We start from the raw sequence: 21,885 nt of genomic DNA on the forward strand, positions 1-21,885 counted from the left end.
GAAGATTTGAAGCACGAATATGAAAGAAAAATTTTCCTGACTAAGTTCTACTTGTCACGAAAATACTCTGTCTAACATTTTTCCATGCTCTCTCTAACATTTTCGTTTCTCCTCTCTGCACTAAGCATTGTAGAGATTCAAAAGCAAATGATAATGCAAATTTTCGTTCACTACATCACTGAGGCGGATTGGAAGTGTTCTATTACTTAAAAAAACACACAAATAAATTTTAGTGGTAAATAACTCAAATATAAATTATCTTTCTGCATCTATGATTCGCTGCTTTAAACTCATTACTACAATAAATAAAATATAAAATTGATTAAAAAATTCATGGATAATAACCATAACATTTATAAAGACAACCAAACCTATCAATTATCTTGAGAAATAACAATAATCCATTGTATAGTCTCCATCCATCATCCACTATCGTGATAGAAAAAGAAAAAAAATACATACAAGTCCAAAGGCTGTGAATGAAGCTGTGCATATATGAAATTAGTAATTCCTTAGGCTAAGGAGCAACGTCCATATCCATCTAGACAGCTTTGCTGCTCTTGACATAACCAAGAACAATCCCTGATAGAAAATATATTTTCTTAATGCAGACCTTTTAGTATCTGTTTTTAATATAATCATAAGCATATTTCAGAGTCTTCAATAAAAAGGTTCTAAGTTTTTGAATTCTATTCAAAATGAAATTAGTTCTTTTTTAAACTAAGATTTACAGAGACACAGGTAGGCAGGTAGTTTTTGACCTCTTCGAGAATGGAATGAGATTAGCCTTGTTAAGCAAGGTGAGACATTGACAGATAGCTACCAACCAGAAAATAAAAATATTAAAGACTATCCATCATCTTGAACATAAAACAATAATTCAATGCATATAGTGTTTGATCCATTATCTTTATGGAAAACAAGTTTCATAAATCCCTGCATGTCTAAAGGCGGTGAATGAAGTTGTGCACCTATGAAAGAAGAAGTAACATGGATATCAATCCTGACATCTAAATAAATATAAGATTTATCCAAAAAGCAGATAGCTACCAGCGAGAACTTAAAAATATTAAAGGCTATCCATTATCTTGAACATAAAACAATAATTCACTGCATATAGTGTTCGATCCATTATTATTTTAATGGAAAACAAGTTTTAGAAATACCTGCAAGTCTGAAGGTGGTGAACGAAGTTGTGCACCTATGAAAGCAATAAGGCACAGTGACAAGCAGCAACCATATCCATCTTGATATCTACCAGTGAGCGTTGCTTCCTCTTTTTTCCGGAAAAAGAGGAGAGAGGAATATATATATATATTCTACAATCCTCTATATATAAAAAAAATCTAACGATTTTCACAAACAAAAAAAAAATTATAAGAAGTTTTTGAATTCTATTTAATTTTAAACTATTACAGAAACACACAGGTAGCTTTTGACTTCTTCCAGAGTGGAATGGCTTCAGTCAAGACATTGACAATTCATACACAGAATATTTGCAACAGGATTTCCCAAGACATGCTACTATCGGTTCTTATTGCAGCTGTAAAGGATCCAACAATTTTCAGTAAGGTTATAAGCTCTTGAATTCTATTCAATATGGAACTGTTCTATTTAAACTAAGATTTGGACAAAGACAGTTAGTTTTGACCTCTTCAGAATGGAATTGAATCAGAAAGAAGTAGTGACAAGGCTGGGACCACCATATCGATGTATTCATGTCGGTTGTTTTGAGGGGACAGAGCTATGATCTGCCTTTAAGGAAAATCTGCTGAATACAGTTATAAAGAATTTATCATTTTTCAGCAAGAAAGTTATAAACTTTTGAATTCCTATTCAATTTGAAACTATTTTTATTAACGTAATATTTTTACAAAGATACAGAGTGGAATAAAAGCAGCCATGTAAATCAAGACAAATTTGAAACACGCTTCCCAAGACCTGTTACTATCTGTTCTAAATGCAATTATAATGAATCTAACAATCTTTAACAAAAAGGTTATAAGTTTTTGAATCATATTCAATATGAAACCACTCTTTTTAAACTATGATTTGGGCAGAGATACGCAGGCAGTTTTGACACCTTCCAGAATGAAATAGGAGCATCCCTGTTAAGGGTGGACATTGAAAATTCGTACCTAGAAGTTTTGAAGCACGAATATGAAGAAAAAATGTTATTGACCAAGTTCTAGGGCTCACGAAAATTCCCTGCCTAACAACATTTTTCCATAAGTTCCAGGTCTCGAGGAAATTCTCTGTCTAACATTTCCGTTTCTCCTCTGTGGACTAACCTATTGGATAGATCCAAAAATAAGTAACGATACTACAAATCTTCGTTTACCACATCAATGGGAATTGGGCGGATTTAAACTCCTATATTATTAGGATAAATATACAAATAAATGAGGGGAAAGAAAATAGGATCTGCGACTCGGCAACTGCAACGAGCTCCTAACTGAGCCACTTCCAATTCGAATGCGGTGTAAGCAAACAATTAACAGGAAAAAGATTCGATGTGAAAATCGATACCTTACCTAACACTAGGAGGATCTGGACACTCGAGAATAGGTGGTATAGCAGCAGAGAAGGGATTCCTTGGAGACCCGAATTCACCTGCTTTAATCTGGTATTCCGGGCTTGGAGATCTGTCCTCCCTGTCCTCTACCCCTCTCTTCCCTTCAGTTTCTCTCAGCCCACCTTCACCAGGAGACTCTTTGGCTCTCGGTTTCTCCTCCTGTAAAACAAACAACCGAATATTTAATCAATCTATCCATCATAACAACAAAGAATTCCAGCAAAAGTGCTTATTTGGGAAATTTTTCCCAATCAAGCTTCTTGTAATCAAAATTTAAAGAATGCACTTCAAGACTAAAATAAAGCAGAAGAAGTTGCCAATACTCACAGCAAAGAATTACAACAAAAGTGCTTATTAGGGAAATTTTTCTCAGGCAGGCTTTTTGTAATCAAACTTTAATACACTTCAAAACTAAAATAAATCAGAAGAAGCTGCCAATACTCGCAGCAAAGAATTCCACCAAAAATGCTTATTAGGGCAATTTCTCCCAGTCAAGCTTCTTGTAATCAAAATTTAAAGAATACACTTCAAAACTAAAATAAAGCAGAAGTTGCCAATACTCACAGCAAAGAATTCCAACATAAGTGCTTAATGGGGAAATTTTTCCCAGTCAAGCTTCTTGTAATCAAAATTTAAAGAATACACTTCAAAACTAAAATAAAGCAGAAGTTGCCAATGCACACAGCAAAGAATTCTAATAAAAAATGACTATTAGGACAATTTCTCCCCGTCAAGCTTCAAGCTTCTTGTAATCAAAATTTAAAGAATACACTTCAAAACTATAACAAGGCAGAAGAAGTTGTCAATACTCACAGCAAAGATTTCCAGCAAAAGTGCTTATTAGGGCCATTTCTCCCAGTGAAGCTGCTTGTAATCAAAGTTTAAAGAAAACACTTCAAAACTAAAGTAAAGCTGAAGAAGTTTCCAATACTCAGAGCAAAGAATTCCAAACAAAGTGCTTATTAGGGCCATTTCTCGCAGTCCAGCTTCTTGCAATCAAAGTTTAAAGAACACACTTTAAAACCAAAATAAAGCAGAAGTAGTTGCCAATACTCACATCTTGACAGGCATTCGCATTGGCTCTGCCCCCAAACAAAGGGGGTTTTCTGTTCGTTCTGACAAAGATGAGCGGCTTCCTAATAAAGAGCATTGAATCTTCATCATCTATGTCCATTTCCTGAGTCTAAGATGAGGCCATGATAATACTGTGTCAATACAATTCAATTGCTATAAAGCAAGCAATTGCCGATGCAAAAGCCTATAGCACACTGACTACTACTCCGTTTCTCTTTATCCTCATTCTTTATCCTCTTGTTCTTCCTGAAAACAACTGCCGCGACTGTTGACTATTAATCAGATTGATAGATTCAAGAAAATCCGAAAAATAGTCTTGAAGAAACAAGAAGAAGCCAGAAATTTGAAAGATGACAAACGGGCGGAAAAGAAGAAAAAGCAAACGGATCTCATTTAAGAAGTCGGTGCATATGAAGAAAATAATACCTAGTGGAACCATAAGGAATAAACTAACCAGCGCGCAAGGGCAGAAGGAAGGAATACAAACAGGAAAACTGCTTTTAATCGTTCGGCTTCCCACGATCAACGATCACACTTTGTTATATCGTCTAACACCACAAATCAACGGTTAACAATAGGACACGGTGTCAGCTGGGTCAATTCATTCCAAAGGGAAACGCCTTACGGCATAAATATGCTCAAGATAAACATAAATATATATATATATATATATATATATATATATATATATATATATATATATATATATATATATATATATATATATATATATATATATATATACATATATATATATATATATATATATATATATATATATATATATATATATATATATATATATATATATACATATATATATATATAGCTATATATATATATATATATATATATATATATATATATATATATATATATATATATATATATATATATATATATATATGAATATGCTAAACATGAACAAAAAGTATATGTTCTATACAAGTGAAATGAACACTCAAGTAGATATTTTTGTCAACCACAATAAAATAAACGAACTAATAAATTAAGAAAATGTTGACGCTCTAACATTTTATGTACTAGATACACAATTACATTATTATATTTAGGTGATATAGTTTTTAACAAAATTATGATATATTTTTTAACAAAATTATGATATATTTTTTTAATAATGTATTTTTGAATGCATAATAATTTAAAGATATTTCAGTTAATTTTTATTTGATTTCAAAAATTGACTAGTGATAATTTGACCATGACTTACATAACTAGAATCCAATCTATTGTAAAAAATATATTAAAAATTTACATTTACATTAATTACCTTATGACCTTTGAAAATGAATAAAAAGTATTTAGCAAAATTGATATTAAAAATAACATTTAAACAATTATAATATAATTTAACTAACCATTATATCAAACAACTTTGGAAAAAAATAAGTTAAAATCTTTGCACATGAAAAAAGTATATTTCAAAAACCAATAAATTAAAAATTATATAACCTAAATATTATAAAATAATAATTTATCTAATTATTATATTTTTTAATAATTTTTATATTTCTCAAAATAAAATATATCATTTCATAAGACAATTTAGTAAAATTATTTAAAATATAATTTAAATAATACTTCCATATTTTAAATTTAATTAATTATTTACCTTACTTTTAACTATCCAATCACACAATGAACAACGCCGGAACCTCATTTAGGAGAAGATGAGGGTTTCGGGAGCGGGAGCGGATTCGATCGAGGGCAGAAGGTAGGGTTTCAAAGGAGCAGGATCTCAGCGGAGCAGTAGCAGACCGCGGCGGAAGAAGGAGACCAGGCGACCGCAGAGATCGCGGCCGGGTAGGAGCGGAGCTTTAAGGAAAGAAAGAAGAAGAATAGAAGGGGGAGACGGACTGAGAGAAGTAATGGGGGAACGGCAGGGGAGGGGAGAGATCCCCTCCTACAGGAATGTGATATTAGGAAATACAGGGAATGAAGCTGGGCAAGGGAGGGAGCGGGAAATAAACAGGGAGACACCAGTCCTGGGAAACAAATGGCAAGCAAGGATGGTAAACAGATGTCTTCCTAGGGCACAGAAGAAGCCAAGGTATGTGATCCCAAGCAATAAACTGGAGAATTATCGCTGCTACATGAGAGATCACGCTTTAATTTGTAAGTTTATAGGATACTGGCCATCTGAAAAGGACCTCACGAGATGGATTCAGCAGAGATGGAGGCCAAGAGGGCATATAGACCTCAAACTGGGGGCCAAGGGTTTCTTTACAGTCATTTTTGCAAATCTCGAGGATAAGGAAAGAGTTTTTGAGGAGGGACCACACTTCATGAACAATGCGGGACTGTTCATACGATATTGGGAAGACAGATACAACCCTGATGAGGAGAAAATAATGGCAGCCCCGATATGGGTCAGATTGTTTGGGTTACCGATAGAATTTTGGGATCCAGAGATATTGGAAGGGATCGGAAATTCGATCGGTACTTTTGTGAAGGTGGCAGAGTCGACGAAAAGAGGAAAATACACTTCTTATGCAAGGATCTGCGTATACATGAACATTGCAGACCCTTTACCGGAGTCCATTGAGGTTGAATATCAGGACGAAATATGGCAGCAGCCCATAGATTACGAGCATATACCTTTCAGATGCCGGAGATGCCACGAATATGGGCATCTAGCAAGGGAGTGCCCACAAAATCGAACAGTGGAGTCAGAGAAGACTAATAGGGAGGAGCTAAGGAAAGGAGAAGGATCTGGAAGTGAAGAAAATGAATTCAGGGAGGTACAGAGGAGGAGGAAGCCAAATCTGGGGGCAACAAAAACACAATCAAAAGAAACAAACTCACCAATTGGAAGCCAAAATAAGTTCAAGATCCTACAGGAGGAGGAAGAGGAGAACGAGGGAGAAAAACAGGAAGAAGAGGTTAACGAGATAACTCCAATGGAAATCATAAAGGAAGGGAAAAGAAAAAGCATGAGCACAAGCAAAGAAACAGAAGGGGAAACGGGAGGAAGACAGGAGAATATGGTTGAACAATCAATGACAGGTCCGGATAATATAAAAGAAACGGGTACAGAGGAAGAGAAGATAATGAAGAAATTACTCAATGAATGGAAAAAATTGGACGAAAGATTCATTCCGGAAAAAGAGAAACAACTGTATAAAGAAACTTTTCAAAGATATAAGGAAAAGAAAGGAGGATCCATAGAAAATAGATCAGATCAAGCAGGAAACCAGGAATCTCAAAGTTTAGAAGGGGACGGTAATGGCAAGGGTGGAAGAAAAAAAGGAAGACGGACGATAAGTGAATCGATCCAAGCAGTGGGAGAGATTCTAGTAAATTCAGGGAGGGTGATACCTCTGTCAGAGGTATTTCAACAAACTTCTAAAAGTTTCAAATGATTGTTACAAGCTGGAATATTAGGGGACTAAATAGTAAAGGGAAACAGAGATATTTGAAAGAAAGGGTGAAGAAAGATAAACCCAGCATCATGATAATTCAGGAAACGAAAATGGAATGGCAGCAACTGGCAGAAATTATAAAGAAACTGAAATTAGGATACGAGGTTATGGCCCTGGATGCAGTAGCAACAGCCGGGGGTTTGGCTATTTTGTGGAACCCGGAGGAGGTAATTTTTGAAAACTGGTTTAGTCTTCCTAGAATCCTATCAGGTCTATTTAGATTAGTGGGGATGGGGGAAAGAATCCTTATCTCAGGAGTGTATGGGCCTCATATATATAGAGAACGGAAAGAATTCCTGAAGAATATTCAAACTATGAGAAGCCTAATCCCGGAAACCCCGTGGATAATAGGAGGGGATTTCAATATGATCCGGGATCTAGGAGAAAAGAGAGGAGGAATAAGGAAAGAGGATCAGATTATGGAGGAGTTCAATGACCTGATTAGGGACCAGAGGTTAGTAGATATCCCTACAACGAATGGAATCCATACATGGAATAATAGAAGAGGAGGACAGAATCAAATCGCATCTAGACTGGATAGGTTCCTGCTATCAGAGCAAATTGTGAATCGTGATGTGTTTATTGAAGCAAAAATCCTTCCTAGCCTTGGTTGAGATCACTGGCCTATAAGATTAGATATTGATATTAAGACGGTTAAGGGGAAGAAGCCCTTCAGGTTCGAATCTTTCTGGCTTAGAGACCCCCAATTCATAAAGAAGCTGGAAGAATGGTGGAATCAGAGCACTATCAGAGGCAAGGGGAAAATGCATTCCATACAATTGAAGCTCAAAGAGATTAAAAAGAGAATTAAAAAATGGAATAGGGAAGAATTTGGGAACATTATGGAAGCAAAACAGAAATTAGAAGGAGAAATGGAAGAAATCTAGCAAAAAATAATCCTGGAGGGAAGGGACGAAGAGAAGAGTACGAAGGAAGGAAGAATAATAAGCCAGTTGGAAGAGAGAAGGAAACAGGAGGAGATACTGTGGAGACAAAAATCAAGGATAAAATGGTTAAGGGAAGGAGAAAGGAATACAAAATTCTTTCATCAAGCTATGATCCAGAACAGACAGAGGAATAGGATTTTTTCTATCAAAAATGCTGAAGGAGAAAGAGTAATAGAACAGGAGGAGATAGAAAAGACTCTAGTTGATTATTATAAAGGGATCCTCACAGAAAACCAGAGGGATAGAGGAGAAGCAATAGACAATATATGCAAGGAGATACCAAGATTAATAACAGAGGAGCAAAACAAAGCGTTAATGTGGGCAGTAACCATGGAAGAGTTAAAAGAGGTAGTGATGAATATGAGCAGAAACAAGGCACCAGGACCGGATGGGTATACAGTGGAATTCTTCCAGGCTAGTTGGCATTTTATAGGAAAGGAGATATTGGAGGCAGTTGAAGAATCAAGAATGAAACAGCGAATATGGCCTGGAATAAACTCGACTTTTATGACCCTGATCCCCAAAAGTAACAGTTCAGAGGAGCCGCAGGGCTTCAGACCTATAGCCCTGTGCAATGTCATCTATAAGATTATATCCACTCTGATAGCAAAAAGGTTGAAACCTCTCCTTCCCAACATAATTGCTCCTGAGCAGACAGGCTTTGTGGAGGGCCGGAAAATATTGGATGGTATAGTGGTATCTCAGGAGGTGATTCATTCCTTAAAGGTGAGAAAACAGAAAGGGATGCTAATGAAGCTGGATTTATCTAAGGCCTATGATCGACTGAACTGGGACTACCTCAGAGCGGTTCTGGGAGCTTATGGTTTTGAGAACAGGTGGATTGAATGGATATTCAGCATGATCTCTACCCCAAATTTCTCAATTTTGGTCAATGGTATACCTACAGGTACGTTTAATGCTACCAGGGGAATTAGGCAGGGGGACCCAATCTCCCCGTTTTTATTCATCTTGGCTGTGGAAGGCTTAAGCAGAAAACTCAAAAAAGAAGTAAGAGAAAAGAAAATCAAAGGGATCAGGTTGTGGGGGAACAATCTGATCATTACACATCAACAGTTTGTTGATGATGTGATGTTATTTGGGGAAGCGTCGCTCAAGGAGGTGAGAAATTTCAAGAGGGTCTTAGATGTCTTTATGAGGGCATCAGGCATGGAGATAAACAAAGATAAATCTTGTACATTCATATTTAATTCACCAGATTCTATTAAAGCTCATTTAACTAGAATACTAGGCTTTAGACAGGGAGAGTTACCTACTAAATATTTGGGTATCCAACTGGATATAAATCCTAATCGGATGAAAATTTGGCAGAGTATGTTGGAAAGAATCAAGAAAAGATTAGCCAGTTGGTCTTTCAGATCGATGAATATAGCAAGCAGAATTGTCTTATTAAAATCGGTCTTATTATCTATACCTATATACCCCTTGTCTATTATGGCCGCCCCCAAAGGCGTTTTCTCTAAAATGAGGGAGATTTTGGGGAAATTCTTATGGGGGGGTCCCAAGCAACAGAGGAAATGGACTCTGGTCTCATGGAAGAATGTAATCAAGAGGAAAGAGGAAGGAGGCCTGGGAGTGAGAGATCCGGAAATTTTGAATAAGGTTCTAGGGGCGAAGCTATGGTGGAGATGGGTCCAGGGGGGAAACGATGTATGGAAAAAAATATGGAATCAAAAATATGACATGCCTGATACAACTGAAGGAAGTTTAAGAGTAGAGGAAACCCCAAGAGGATCGCAAATTTGGGAACTAGCAATCAGAAATAGGGATATAGTTAAGAACCTTGCTTTTTGGGAAATCCGAGAGGGAAGCTCAGCAAGATTTTGGGAGGAAGGGTGGCAACAGCGGGACAAACTGGAAAGAATCCAAATTCTTCATGAAGTTCAAGAAAAAGTGAAAAGGGCAGGATTGGAATATGTGAGGGACTACTGGAAAAGAGAAGAATTAAATGACATATGGAGAGCCTGGAGAAGGCCAGAAGAATGGGACGAGAATATAAATCAGGAGGCAGAGCAAATGTATACCAAAGAAATAGAATCGAGAAAAATCAAAATCAGAATGGGTAAGGATATTCTTAGATGGGGTAAAGCGATGAAAGGCATTTTCACGGTGAAAGAAGCATACTACTGGGCAACGAAAGAGGAAAGAGAGGAGGGATCAATGGAGTGGAAAAAGATTTGGGAAGGAAAATGGTGGCCAAAAATAACTTTTTTTGCATGGTTGGTGAGCAGAGGAAGGATCCTGACATGGGATAATATTCAGAAAAGAGGAATGAATGGACCCTCAAGATGCAGTCTCTGCAGCAAGGAAATAGAAACTCAGGAGCACTTATTGAACAAATTCTCATATGCTCGGAGCCTGTGGGAGGAAATTAGGGTGCTCTTTGGTATGACAAAAAGGGATCCAGACAGCATCAGGAACACTCTGATACAATGGGGAAAGGGGAACTTCCAAAGCAAAGTGGTAAGAAGAATATGGAACTTGGTGGTAGGTTCGTAATATGGTCAATTTGGAAAGAGCGAAACCGAAGAGTCTTTAGGGATAAAAGTTGTCAAGAATCGAGAATTTGGGAGGAAATATGCAGGTCAATTAAAGAAACTGTTCTGTCAGAAGTATGGGAGGAAGAAGATTGGAAGTTGAATCCGGAAGAGCAGAGAATAGTCTCAAAACTGAGCATGGAATTTAGGATGGTCTACCCCAATACAGAGAGGAGGAACAGAACTGGCATGCAGAGCCCCAACTATTTTAGACTTCCTGGGGATCAACGGATTAAATTAAACTTCGACGGGGCCTCAAAGGGTAACCCGGGACAAGCAGGTCTGGGAGGCATCTTCAGAGATAGCAGAGGCAATACAAGGTGGGTGTTTGCCGAATGGGGAGGGCAAATGACGAATAACGAAGCTGAGTTGTGGGCGGTACATCAGGGTCTCCGGGTAGCAGTTAGAAACGGTTACATGAACCTTGAAATCGAAGGAGATTCCCAAATTACGATAGAAATGTTAAGGAAATTAAGGGATGGTAGAAGATGGGATCAGGTAACGAATAGCTGGAGGACAGCAGGGATAATCCAGGATATTGAGGGGCTGCTGAGTAGGATCGAATACACAATAATTAACCACGTATTGAGAACGGGGAACCGCGCAGCAGATCTATTGGCCAATTGGGGAAGCGGAGGCTCGAACAGGATAGTGGATGGCAGCTGGACATCATTAAAGGATGAGCCAAGCTGGAGCGAGTTAAACAATATACTAAATCAGGACTATAATGAAGCGATCGCACAGGAAAGAAGCAATTAGCCGCCTCCAGGTTATGGGAAGGAGGAGAAAAGACAGGTTAATCAATGTTCGGACAGAGAGTATGCAGGAACAAGCATACGAAGATCAAGTCATCAAGGCCGGGATCAATCAAACCACGGGAAAGGTGAGCACCCCTAGGAGAGAGGTGGGTAAGGTACCGAGAAGGGGAGGTGGATCTGTCAGAGAGATAGAGACCGCTAGCCTTCATGATAAGGAAAAGAGGACAACTGGCAGAACAAATAAAAAGAGTATTGATGAGGAGAATAGGCAGCAACGAGGCGTTAAGAAGAAAAGGTGGCAAAGCAGGGGTAGTAAAGGAGCAGCATGCAATAGGACGACGCAAAGAGTGAAATTAAGAGCGAGCCAAGGCCAAGTGAGGTGGAGAATTGGGAATTTGCAGCAGACGAAAGACAGCCGGAGAAAACAAAAGAGGGAAAGGATAATGGCAGAGAACCAAGAAAGGAGAGCAGGAAGGTGGACGAGAAGTAAGGCGGTAGCTCCAGAGGAGAAAGGAAAAAGTATAGCAGAGGAAGCTCCGCAGAAGGTCTTTCTAACAATCCCGGACGAGTTAGAGGAAGAATTTGATATTTGGAGTTACATTATAGAAGAAGGGCTAGGACGTGGGACGGCTGGGAAAGAAAGTAAGACGGAGGGGAACCAGGCTAGGATGAGAAGACGAGGAAGATGACCAGGAAGAAGGATGTTGGGTCCCTATAATACTAGTGATTACCCCATTACTATTGTAGTTATACCCCTTATTTATATTTTTGTGCCCCTATTACCCCCATATTGTTATTTCTGTGCCCCATAGAATCCCTCTATTGTTATTTTTGTGGCTTTATATTATTATTGTTAGGTCGGCTGGATTATATTGTGACTCCCTAGACTCCTATATATAGAAAGGAGGTTTTGTCATTTGTATCATCCAAGAATTGTTCATTTATGTAATGTAAAAGAGGTTGCCCCCTCGAAGAGGCTGAATTCTAAGGCGTGGATCTCTCTTTTCTATTTTTTTGTGAGCTGGTTTCATAACATTTGGTATCAGAGCTTTGGATTCTAGGGTTTCGCTGCTCCAAACAGGTCATCGTGGCATTTTCGCTATAACATTTTTTCTGTGACGTTTCAGAAGTCGCAAAAAAAACCCATTTGAGAAGAATTGGTGCTGAACCTTGGGTCCGAATTTCAGAGCTTTTCTCGTGACAGTTTCGGAGATATGATCTGAGGAAGTTAGTCTTTTTGCAGACTCCTGAATTACATTCAAAACAAGTGACCTGGGGAAAATCGTCATAACTCTCTCTCTGAGGATCGGATTGAAATTTCGTAAAAAGGTACAGAAAGAGGACGGACTGTAGCTTCTTGTGTGTGTGTTTCAGATTCAAAGGTTGAAACAGTGACTCGTGGCACGTCGTACAAGTTCGCTCTACTGAACCAGTCTAAAAGCAAGTCACTGTGGGAGATTTCACATAACTCTTCTTTGGAGAATCCAATTTGGCTCAGACTTGTGGCATTGGAAAGAGGACGTAGAAGGCTACTACAGGTAGCAATTTCAGAATTGGAGGATCCGAAATTACAGAGATACATCAGATTCAATATCAAGCTTCTATAAAGTGAAAAAAGGTGTGTAGTTTTTTTTTTAATTTTTGTGTAAGCTTGGTTCAACGGATTCAAAGGGCATAGTAAAACTTTATTATCGGTAACTGATGCCCAGAGGAAAGAAAATGCAAACACCTAGTAAGGAACCTGAAAGCTCTAGCATGACTCATGAAGAAGAGGAAGAAATGCTACATGATATATCAAAATTACAAGAACAAGTGCAACAAATGTCACGCTCACAAAAGCTAACAGAAGCTAAGATAAGTGGCGTGGAATCTAAGGTAAATGGCATGGAATCTAAGATAAAGGGAATGGAAGCTAAGATGGATGGCATGGAAGCTAAGATTGACGCTAAATTTGATGGCATGGATGATAAGATGGATGGATTGAAGAAGTTGCTACAAGAAAGGGTCACTAATGGTGAAAAGGTAGTAAAGGAAACTCATGATGAGAATAAAAGAAATGTTAATCATGATTCCATAGACTCTAATGTTGGATCGAAGACTCACCATGTTCCAAAAATCGATGTGAGGAAGTTTGATGGCAAGGATCCCGCCACATAGATATTACAGATGGAGCAATTCTTCGATCTCAATAATGTGCAAAACACACAAAAGGTACGTATGGCAACTTTATATTTGGAACCAAATCAGTTTGTATGGTATCAATGGCTTTGTTCTCGTAAACAATTTATCACTTGGGCAATTTTTACGGAAGAATTGATAGCACATTATGAGGATACAAAAAGCAACACTTTTTTTAGCCAATTGATAAGTCTCAAACAAAAGGGTTCAATAATGGAGCACATTGATGAGTTCCAAAAATTGAACATAAGGGTAAAAGATATTCCAGAGGAGCATAGGATTGATGTGTTCATAGGGTCTTTAAAGGATAATATCCAACATGATGTGAGCCTTTGGGAACCTGATTCATTAGAGAAGGCATTCAGGTTAGCAAGAAAAATGGAAAGCAAAATTATGGCAACTAGGAAGCATACCGTTCACAACTATAAAGACGGAAGTGTTGTTGCCCATAGTCTTCCACAACCTACAAGGTTGACACCACAACAATTGGAAGAAAAAAGAGCAAAAGGGCTTTGTTACAATTGTGATAGAAAATACACAAAAGGTCATAAGTGTGCTGAGAAGAAATTATTCTACATAGATTGTGAAGAGGAAGAAGAAAAGGAGCAAGAAAGGTCAAAAGAAGAGGATATATTCCAGGAACAAAGCCTAGATGAAGAACAAATAAATCTGACCATATCTTGTAATGCATTGGCGGGAATTACCACTCCTCAAACCATCAAGATAGAAGGACAAATCAAGAAGGAGAGGAGTGTGGTAGAAGAGCAGGGAGCAGAGTAGCTGTATTTCATAGTATCTCTAAAAAGGTGTGTAGTTTTTTTTTTAATTTTTGTGTAAGCTTGGTTCAACGGATTCAAAGGGCATAGTAAAACTTTATTATCGGTAACTGATGCCCCGAGGAAAGAAAATGCAAACACCTAGTAAGGAACCTGAAAGCTCTAGCATGACTCATGAAGAAGAGGAAGAAATGCTACATGATATATCAAAATTACAAGAACAAGTGCAACAAATGTCACGCTCACAAAAGCTAATAGAAGCTAAGATAAGTGGCGTGGAATCTAAGGTAAATGGCGTGGAATCTAAGATAAAGGGAATGGAAGCTAAGATGGATGGCATGGAAGCTAAGATTGACGCTAAATTTGATGGCATGGATGATAAGATGGATGAATTGAAGAAGTTGCTACAAGAAAGGGTCACTAATGGTGAAAAGGTAGTAAAGGAAACTCATGATGAGAATAAAAGAAATGTTAATCATGATTCCATAGACTCTAATGTTGGATCGAAGACTCACCATGTTCCAAAAATCGATGTGAGGAAGTTTGATGGCAAGGATCCCGCCACATAGATATTACAGATGGAGCAATTCTTCGATCTCAATAATGTACAAAACACACAAAAGGTACGTATGGCAACTTTATATTTGGAACCAAATCAGTTTGTATGGTATCAATGGCTTTGTTCTCGTAAACAATTTATCACTTGGGCAATTTTTACGGAAGAATTGATAGCACATTATGAGGATACAAAAAGCAACACTTTTTTTAGCCAATTGATAAGTCTCAAACAAAAGGGTTCAATAATGGAGCACATTTATGAGTTCCAAAAATTGAACATAAGGGTAAAAGATATTCCAGAGGAGCATAGGATTGATGTGTTCATAGGGTCTTTAAAGGATAATATCCAACATGATGTGTGCCTTTGGGAACCTGATTCATTAGAGAAGGCATTCAGGTTAGCAAGAAAAATGGAAAACAAAATTATGGAAACTAGGAAGCATACCGTTCACAACTATAAAGACGGAGGTGTTGTTGCCCATAGTCTTCCACAACCTACAAGGTTGACACCACAACAATTGGAAGAAAAAAGAGCAAAAGGGCTTTGTTACAATTGTGATAGCAAATACACAAAAGGTCATAAGTGTGCTGAGAAGAAATTATTCTACATAGATTGTGAAGAGGAAGAAGAAAAGGAGCAAGAAAGGTCAAAAGAAGAGGATATATTCCAGGAACAAAGCCTAGATGAAGAACAAATAAATCCGACCATATCTTGTAATGCATTGGCGGGAATTACCACTCCTCAAACCATCAAGATAGAAGGACAAATCAAGAAGGAGAGGAGTGTGGTAGAAGAGCAGGGAGCAGAGTAGCGCGAGGACGGGGAAAACAAATAGGAAGAGGGGGGATCGGAGGACGAGGCGGACGAGGGAGTAGGGGCGGAAGAAGGGGATCAGACGAGGGAGAAGCCAGTGAGGCGAGAGGCAGGAAAAGAGGTAAGAAGGATATTAGAAAGAAGCTACAGGAAGCAGAGGAGGCCTATTACCACGATACTAACCCGAATATCAGAAGGATAATTGATCACTTAGAGGAGGAAGCCATGCAGGAGCCTTCAGATCCAGAGATGGAAGATTGGGAGAGGTTACTCCCGGATCTGGGGCATACGAGGGGAAGAATGTCCCTTTACAAACAATCTCTACATGTTTACTGGGGAATGAAATGGTTACTGGCCAAAGCAATGGAGAAGGTGGCCATGGAAATGGCCGAACTTTCCCAAGGAATCCCTACCCTGAAAAAAGAACTGAAGAATATTCAGGTCACCCTACTCATGCAGGACAGGAAAATGGATGAGATTCAGCAGATGCTTCAAGCGGGCGGAATGGGAGTCAAGCTAGAGAAGGAGCCAGAGCCTGGCACAATGAACCAGTAGAAGAAGGGATCGCTGTAAGGAGGTTTTTATAAAAATCTCCATTCTGATTTTTGTATGTTTAGATGTTATTTCTGCAGAGGAAAAACAGTTTGATTAGAGGCAGAATAGAGGTGTATTTAGCTTGGGTAGACAGACTGATAATATACTTTTTTTGGTTGGCTTTTAAAAACTTCAGATGGTCAAGAGACCCGGTTTCCCTTAAGGGCGGGTTGAGACCCGCATATCTATGTACTGTTTTTAAATTTTGATAATGGAAAAAAAAGAGTACCACCTCAGCTTACAAAAAAAAAACTATCTAATCACACAATAAATCATTTTTAATTAAATTGTGAGTTGGTGTCATTCAAATGCACTAAACCTCCTACGTTAGGTTGGTTGAACCTTATCCCTAAACATCCTGCATGCGTGCCTAATATATGGGGGACCTTCTAGCTCGGGATGGATGACACGTGTGTTTGGGTGCATGCTACACTGACAAGAGACTGCCAGGCCTGTTTTCCTTGCCTTCTTTATTATATCTTTGGGTAATTACAAATCTTGCAGGAATCTTGCGGAAATCTTGGTACGAATGTTTAGGTGTGTCAGTCTAATCGGCGGCATTGTTATAATTAATTACATAGTAAGATCCCAAGAAAACTAACCAATGAGAAGCTTGAAAAATTAAAATTAAAGTAATAAAAAATATTTTTTCCTTTTATAATATTAACATTATAGAATATATGTTTAATTTTTAGTAAACATTCAAATTATTTGATCGTTATCTCAAATCGAATGCGTTATATCCCTGCCACGACAGGGAGTAATAAAAACGATTCATTTTTTCTCATTCAGTGGTTTTTGCATAATTTACAATTGAATTTATAAAAGATTTTTGTTGTTTTTAATGTCTTCTTCATCTTGTTTAATTATTTTTATTGTTGAAGTCTATCATCATTATATTTTTTATTTTATTTCTACATTTTAGTAAGTGGGAGTTACGACACATGTTTTTTTTAAATTCTATTTTTAAAGATAAGATATGGCATGCTAAGGAGTTGGAAGGTAAAAGGAAGCTAAGGTACTATAAGGAAGTGATCAATTTCATCTTCTATAACTAGAATTATCTCTCTATGTTGACTAGCACTAAGAAGAACACTAAGAACAAAATGAACATCATTAGGATTAGAACTAACTCTCATGAGATTCCGAGTGAGACAGGGCGGTGGTCTACCCCCAAGATTCCCTGGGACAATATAATTTGTCAGAATTGTGATACTAAGAAAGTGGAAGATGAAAAGCACTTCCTTTTTTACTGCCCGACTCTTGCCCACATCAGCTCTCAATTCCCTATCAATAGTGACACCTCCAATCTTCTTAACTTATTAAGTCAACTCAACTATAGCTATCTTAGAATGCTTCTTTCCTGCTTCTTTCCTTGCTCTTTGATCACAGAAACAAGATTTTGAAGAATGACAATTAGACTCTCTTTGACACCTCCAATCTTCTTAACTTATTAAGCCAACTCAACTATAGCTATCTTGGAATGCTTCTTTCCTTGCTCTTTGATCACGGAAACAAGATTTTGAAGAATGACAATTAGACTCTCTTTTCTTGAAATTCGATACACCACATTGGTCTTAGTGGACGTTAATCGTTATCATCATCATTAACTTCAGTGTTTTAGGACATTCAATATTGTATTATTTTATGATATTAAGACAATAATTTATGTTAGCTTAATTTAAAACATTTAAAAATTAAGTATATAATATTGACATTAGTATTTTATGAAACCTAATATAATATTAAAATAATAATTTCGACACCATGTAAAAGTCTGAACAAATAAAGTTGAATTTATTATATTGACTTTAATATTGTATAAAATGCTAACTCACGGGATGTAGAATAGACAAGACAGTGATGGGGTATACTGTTAAGTCACTCTGTGATGTGAAGGTGAAACAAAACTCCATGGGAAAAATCCAAGTCATGTTAAAGGCTAGTGTGACAATCCTTGATGTGATTTTGATGGCTTAAATGCCCCTAGATGGTGGTTTCTCAAGCCATAGATCAAGCTTGATGTAATCTAACGAGACCTTTTCTAAATTTAAATTAAAAAATATTATTTAATTATTTAAAAAATTATATTAAAACATAATATATTTTTTATAAATTAACTATAATTAATATTTATTATTTAAATATTTTTACTAATTTATATTGGGTTTTGTCTAATGAAACAATCATATTTTCTAGATAATAATATGAAATTTGACAATTATAACTTAAATTTCTAAAAATTTCCGCTAAATTTCGTGAAAAGACATCACCTCATTTATATAATAAACTATATCATCCTACTCTGATACTTTGGTATAATATGCTATACCATCATACTGTGAATTAGTAACAAAATTATTCCTTAGGTTGCTACACTTGGTTATAGTCATAAATTTGCTTGGAGAGTTGGGAGTTTATTAAAGTAGAGACCTTAGCAATGTATAAAGGTTTCTTTATCTTTAAAGACAAAAGGATTTTATTAATTATGATGGTAAAAGATTCAAATTTAGTAAATTTGATCATTATTGATAAAGACTAGCTTAGATTTATCTAATTTTTCTGAGATACAGTTTAATTTAATTTTTATTTTAAAAATATTATTAGTAAATTAATAATTTATTATAATTAATAAATTAAATTACTCATAATAATATTATTAAATTAATATTTATATTAATTAATTAATATTTAATATATAATAATAATTAATTTTATTCATTAATATTATAAATCCCATTAATAATTATTACTTAATTATTTTATTATTTATTTTCTTAATTAATATTATTAATAATAAAACACTAATTTTTAAAATTATAATGATAATATTATTTAATCAATAATAACATGATTGAAAATTATATTTTAATATAACATTTATAATAACTTTTCATATTAGATAAAAATATTTTTTTTAGAATTAAAATTATGTAAATTTATGGAAATTAAATTATTAAAAATTAAATAATAATTTTAAATTTTATTTTCATAATCTAAAATCTAAATCTTTATTTTACTTTCCGATTGAAATAAACATATATATGACAATGCTTGCCTAACACATTTATGTATGGAAGTAACATAGTCACAAATCTTTGCTTATAAATGTTGTTTATGTATAATTTTTTCTCATACACATAAGTGATGTAAATGCACATAAACATGCACTTATATATATAAGTGACAAGAAAGCTTACATTGTACATATGTAAATGATCATTAATGACTCATGCATGGTCAATACATAAGTATTTTGTTAATGTGAATGTGAGTCTGTTACTTAGGTGTAAATGCTTCATTTATGTGTGATTGTGGCTATCTTGTTTATGTGTAAATGCATCATTTATGTGTGCATGAGTTCATCATTGAGATGTAAGTTGATCATGTATGTATGTGTGTGGTATAAGTGAGTGAGAGTGATGTTTATTTTGTGTGTATTGATTAATTGTGTGAATATGTCATTTATGTAGATGGACGTCTCAATTATGTGTTGTGTCCCTTATATGTGAAACATATCACTTATGTGAGTGTGTGGATAATTATATAAATAAAGTGCATTATTTATGTTAGGTATGTCATATATGTGGCAAAATATGTTGCTGATGTGTGGATGTGTATGCATAAATGTGTCATATATGCATGACTATACTACTGACTTATGTGTGTGTATCCTTTATTTCAATGAATATCTCACTTATAAATGTTTTTGAGTATGAGATTATCACATATGTGCATGAGTGCATTACTATGTATTTCATTCAACTATAAGAATTAGATGCATGAATTAACTATGTAAACTTTCATCTCAATAACAAGTTAAAGTCTATTATTCTATTATATTTTTCAAAATATTGATGTATTCAAAAATTGCTTACTCTATTAAAACATGAAAAACACTTCATTGTAAAGACAAAACACACAATCACATCAACATTAATTTCATCTTAACAATAAATTACATTTGTAATAGTACTAACAAAATGCAAACGTATAACATCTTATTTTGCATATTAAAAAAATAAATAAAAGTAAACAAAGGATAATTATGGAAGAAGAAGTTGTAAATTAAAGTATATTATAATAGTGAACATTTACTCCAATTTTACTAACAATTCGGTGGGAAAAGAGAATATCAAAGTGTTGGACATTGGACAAACCAACGCTTAATATGTGTGTCGTGACATGGACTAACTGCCTCTCGTGGATCCTTATTGTTGGGCATTGGATAATTAGCACTCTCCGTGTGTTTTGCGACATGGCATAATCACCTCCCGTGAATCCGTTAACTCTAGCGATGCATTCATTTACTAACACTTGCAAGTTTTGCTGTAACAAAAATTGTGATTCCAACAAGCGGTATCAGAGCCAAAGGTCTCAAGTTCAAATCACACTCGGCTCACACTAGGGGGGAGATTGTTGGGCATTGGATAATCCAGTGCTCCTTGAGTGTTACACAAGATGGCTTAACTGCCTCTCGTGGACCTGTTAACTTTGGTGATGCCTTCTTTTTACTAACACCTGCAGGTTTTGGTGTAACGACAATTGTGATTCCAACACTTATCTTTGGTGATGTCATCATTGACTAACACATGTAGGTTTTGGTCTAATGACAATCGTGATTCCCAACAAGTGGTATCAGAGCATAGGTCATGGGTTCGATACACACCCGGATCGTGTTGGGGGGTGGGGGGGGTGATTGTTGGACATTGGATAAACCAACGCTCCCCATGTGTTTCGTGACATTAACTAACCGCCTCTCGTGGATCCTTATCTCTAACAATATGACCGTTGACTAAACTTATGGGTTTTGGTCTAATGAAAATCGTGATTCCCAACACAAAGTTCCTTAATTTTGATTTTTTCAAGAAGAAAATATTGAGCTTTTCAAAAGATGGAGAAACCTTGAATTAAAATGTATCATAGTAATATTGAACATTTACTTCAATTTTGCTCACGCTTTGGTAGGCAAAGAGAATACCAAATATTCTTAGTTAGTGTATCAAAATACTAAACATTTACTCCAAGTTTACTAACACTTCGGTATGTAAAGAGAATATCAAAGTTTCTTAGTTTTGAGTTATGAGTTTTTTTAATTTTAAGGGATATTCCTTAGTTTTGAGTTTCTTAAGAAGAGAATATCATACTCGGTTTTGAGTTTTTCAATGGATGGAAAGAAAAGTGTGTAATTCCAATTAATTGAAAATTTTGAAATTTAGTTAAACATTTGTTAAAGCATTTAGCACAAGTTAGAATTTGATTACAATTTACAGTAAATTACAATGAGTTGCAAATTAAAATGAATTACATTAAGTAGTTAAAATTTGTAACCAACATTGAAACATAAGGTGAAAAATAACAAAAATCATGTCCTTACATAGCATGATACCTAGAGAACAATGATATATATATTCAAGAAAGAGTGTAACACATATTTTATTATCTTATTAGGTTAATAAATAAATAAATATAAAAAGTATATTTTTTTATTAGTTTTGATATAATTAAAATTAAAATTAATTATCATTATTAAATCTAAACAATCATCATTTTTAATATGTTTAAGGGTGAAAAATAATAAAAATCATGTCCTTACATAGCATGATAATTAGC

Source organism: Pinus tabuliformis, chromosome 3_2 (genome assembly GCF_031772625.1).
Source record: "Pinus tabuliformis cultivar Carrire ecotype Pingquan chromosome 3_2, CPIR1, whole genome shotgun sequence".
NCBI lineage: Eukaryota > Viridiplantae > Streptophyta > Pinopsida > Pinales > Pinaceae > Pinus > Pinus tabuliformis.